The sequence below is a fragment of the Scyliorhinus torazame genome, chromosome 23 (assembly GCF_047496885.1).
Source record: "Scyliorhinus torazame isolate Kashiwa2021f chromosome 23, sScyTor2.1, whole genome shotgun sequence".
In the NCBI taxonomy this organism is placed as follows: domain Eukaryota; kingdom Metazoa; phylum Chordata; class Chondrichthyes; order Carcharhiniformes; family Scyliorhinidae; genus Scyliorhinus; species Scyliorhinus torazame.
The window spans coordinates 1,976,312-1,980,324 of NC_092729.1; positions in this window are offsets into that span (position 1 = coordinate 1,976,312).

A 4,013-nucleotide genomic window follows, 5' to 3' on the forward strand; every position below is an offset into this window, starting at 1 on the left:
TTTCAATTTCTTCCTCCACATCTCTATTATTATTTGGGGGCCTATATAAATCTCCTAAAAATGTGACCGCTCCTTTCCTATTTCTAACGTCGGCCCATATTACCTCAATAGCCAGATCCCCTTCAAACTGCCTTTCTGCAGCCGGTCAACTATCCTTGATTAACAATGCCACTCCTCCACCTCTTTTACCACCTTCCCTAATCTTACTGAAACATTAGCAATTCTGGAAAGCGTGAAAATAGATAAGTCACCTGGGCCGGATGGGATTTATCCTAGGATTCTCTGGGAATCTAGGGAGGAGATTGCCGAGCCTTTGGCCTTGATCTTTACGTAATCTTTGTCTACAGGAATAGTGCCTGAAGACTGGAGCATAGCAAATGTTGTCTCCTTCTTCAAGAAGGGGAGTAGAGATAACCCCGGTAACTATAGACCAGTGAGCCTTACTTCTGTTGTGGGCAAAATCTTGGAAAGGTTTATAAGAGCTAGGATGTATAATCATCTGGAAAGGAATAATTTGATTAGAGATAGTCAACACGGTTTTGTGAAGGGTAGGTCGTGCCTCACAAACCTTATAGAGTTCTTTGAGAAGGTGACCAAACAGGTGGATGAGGATAAAGCAGTTGATGTGGTGTATATGGATTTCAGTAAAGCGTTTGATAAGGTTCCCCATGGTAGGCTACTGCAGAAAATACGGAGGGATGGGATTCCGGGTGATTTAGCAGTTTGGATCAGAAATTGGCGAGCTGGAAGAAGACAAAGGGTGGTGGTTGATGGGAAATGTTCAGACTGGAGTCCAGTTACCAGTGGTGTACCACAAGGAACTGATTTGGGGCCACTGCTGTTTGTCATTTTTATAAATGAACTGGAGGAGGGGGTAGAAGGATGAATGAGTAAATTTGCAGATGACACTAAAGTCGGTGGAGTTGTGGACAGTGCGGAAGGATGTTACAAGTTACAGAGGGACATAGATAAGCTGCAGCGCTGGGCTGAGAGGTGGCAAATGGAGTTTAATGCAGAAAAGTGTGAGGTGGTTCATTTTGGAAGGAATAACAGGAAGACTGAGGACTGGGCTAATGTTAAGTTTCTTGGCAGTGTGGATGAGCAGAGAGATCGCGGTGTCCATGTACATAGATCCCTGAAAGTTGCCACCCAGGTTGAGGGGGTTGTTAAGAAGGCGTACGGTGTGTTAGCTTTTATTGGTAGAGGGATTGAGTTTAGGAGCCATGACGTCATGTTGCAGCTACACACCACTCTGGTGCGACCGCAGTTGGAGTATTGCGTGAAATTCTGGTCGCCGCATTTTAGGAAGGATGTGGAAACATTGGAAAGGGTGCAAAGGAGATTTACAAGAATGGAGGGAAGATCTTATGAGGAAAGGCTGAGGGACTTGATGCTGTTTCCGTTAGAGAGAAGAAGGTTAATAGGGGACTTAATTGAGGCATACAAGATGATCAGAAGATTTGATTGGGTAGACAGTGAGAGCCTTTTTCCTCGGATGGTGATGTCTAGCACGAGGGGACATAACTTTAAATTGAGGGGAGATAGATATAAGACAGATGTCAGAGGTAGGTTCTTGACTCAGAGAGTAGTGAGGGCGTGGAATGCCCTGCCTGCAATAGTAGTGGACTCGCCAACACTAAGGACATTCAAATGGTCATTGGATAGACATATGGACAATAAGGGAATAGTGTAGATGGGCTTTAGAGTGGTTTCACAGGTTGGCGCAACATAGAACATAGAACAATACAGCGCAGTACAGGGCCTTCGGCCCACGATGTTGCACCGAAACAAAAGCCATCTAACCTAGACTATGCCATTATCATCCATATGTTTATCCAATAAACTTTTAAATGCACTCAATGTTGGCGAGTTCACTACTGTAGCAGGTAGGGCATTCCACGGCCTCACTACTCTTTGCGTAAAGAACCTACCTCTGACCTCTGTCCTATATCTATTACCCCTCAGTTTAAAGTTATGTCCCCTCGTGCAAGCCATTTCCATCCGCGGCAGAAGGCTCTCACTGTCCACCCTATCCAACCCCCTGATCATTTTGTATGCCTCTATTCAGTCTCCTCTTAACCTTCTTCTCTCCAACGAAAACAACCTCAAGTCCATCAGCCTTTCCTCATAAGATTTTCCCTCCATACTAGGCAACATCCTGGTAAATCTCCTCTGCACCCGCTCCAAAGCCTCAACGTCCTTCCTATAATGCGGTGACCAGAACTGTTCGCAATACTCCAAATGCGGCCGTACCAGAGTTCTGTACAGCTGCAACATGACCTCCCGCTTCCGGAACTCAATCCCTCTACCAATAAAGGCCAACACTCCATAGGCCTTCTTCACAACCCTATCAACCTGCGTGGCAACTTTCAGGGATCTATGTACATGGACACATAGATCCCTCTGCTCATCCACACTTTCAAGAACTTTACCATTAGCCAAATATTCCGCATTCCTGTTATTCCTTCCAAAGTGAATCACCTCACACTTCTCTACATTAAACTCCATTTGCCACCTCTCAGCCCAGTTCTGCAGCTTATCTATATCCCTCTGTAACCTGCTACATCCTTCCACACTATCGACAACAACACCGACTTTAGTATAGTCTGCAAATTTACTCACCCACCCTTCTGCGCCTTCCTCTAGGTCATTGATAAAAATGACAAACAGCAACGGCCCCAGAACAGATCCTTGTGGTACTCCACATGTGACTGTACTCCATTCTGAACATTTCCCATCAAACACCACCCTCTGTCTTCTTTCAGCTAGCCAATTTCTGATCCACATCTCTAAATCACCCTCAATCCCCAGCCTCCGTATTTTCTGCAATAGCCTACCGTGGGGAACCTTATCAAACGCTTTGCTGAAATCCATATACACCACATCAACTGCTCTACCCTCGTCTACCTGTTCAGTCACCTTCTCAAAGAACTCAATAAGGTTTGTAAGGCATGACCTACCCTTCACAAAGCCATGCTGACTATCCCTGATCATATTATTCCTATCTGGATGATTATAAATCTTGTCTCTTATAATGCCCTCCAAGACTTTACCCACTACAGACGTGAGGCTCACCGGTCTATAGTTGCCGGGGTTGTCTCTGCTCCCCTTTTTGAACAAAGGGACCACATTTGCTGTCCTCCAGTCCTCTGGCACTATTCCTGTAGCCAATGATGACATAAAAATCAAAGCCAAAGGTCGAGCAATCTCTTCCCTGGCCTCCCAGAGAATCCTAGGATAAATCCCATCAGGTCCCGGGGACTTTTCTATTTTCAGCCTGCCCAGAATTGCCAACACCTCTTCCCTACATACCTCAATGCCATCTATTCTATTAGCCTTGGGCTCAGCATTCTCCTCCACAACATTATCTTTTTCCTGAGTGAATACTGACGAAAAATATTCATTTAGTATCTCGCCTATCTCTTCAGACTCCACACACAATGTCCCATCCCTGTCCTTGACTGGTCCTACTCTTTCCCTAGTCATTCGCTTATTCCTGACATACCTATAGAAAGCTTTTGGGTTTTCCTTGATCCTTCCTGCCAAATACTTCTCATGTCCCCTCCTTGCTCGTCTTAGCTCTCTCTTTAGATCCTTCCTCGCTACCTTGTAACTATCAATCGCCCCAACCGAAACTTCACACTTCATCTTCACATAGGCCATCTTCTTCCTCTTAACAAGAGATTCCACTTCCTTGGTTCCCTCGCTCGACGCCTTCCTCCCTGTCTGACCGGTACATACTTATCAAGAACACGCAGTAGCTGATCCTTGAACAAGCCCCACTTATCCAGTGTGCACAACACTTGCAGCCTACTTCTCCATCTTATCCCCCCCACCCCCCCCAAGTCACGTCTAATGGCATCATAATTGCCCTTCCCCCAGCTATAACTCTTGCCCTGCGGTGTATACTTATCCCTTTCCATCATTAACGTAAACGTCACCGAATTGTGGTCACTGTCCCCAAAGTGCTCTCCTACCTCCAAATCCAACACCTGGCCTGGTTCATTACCCAA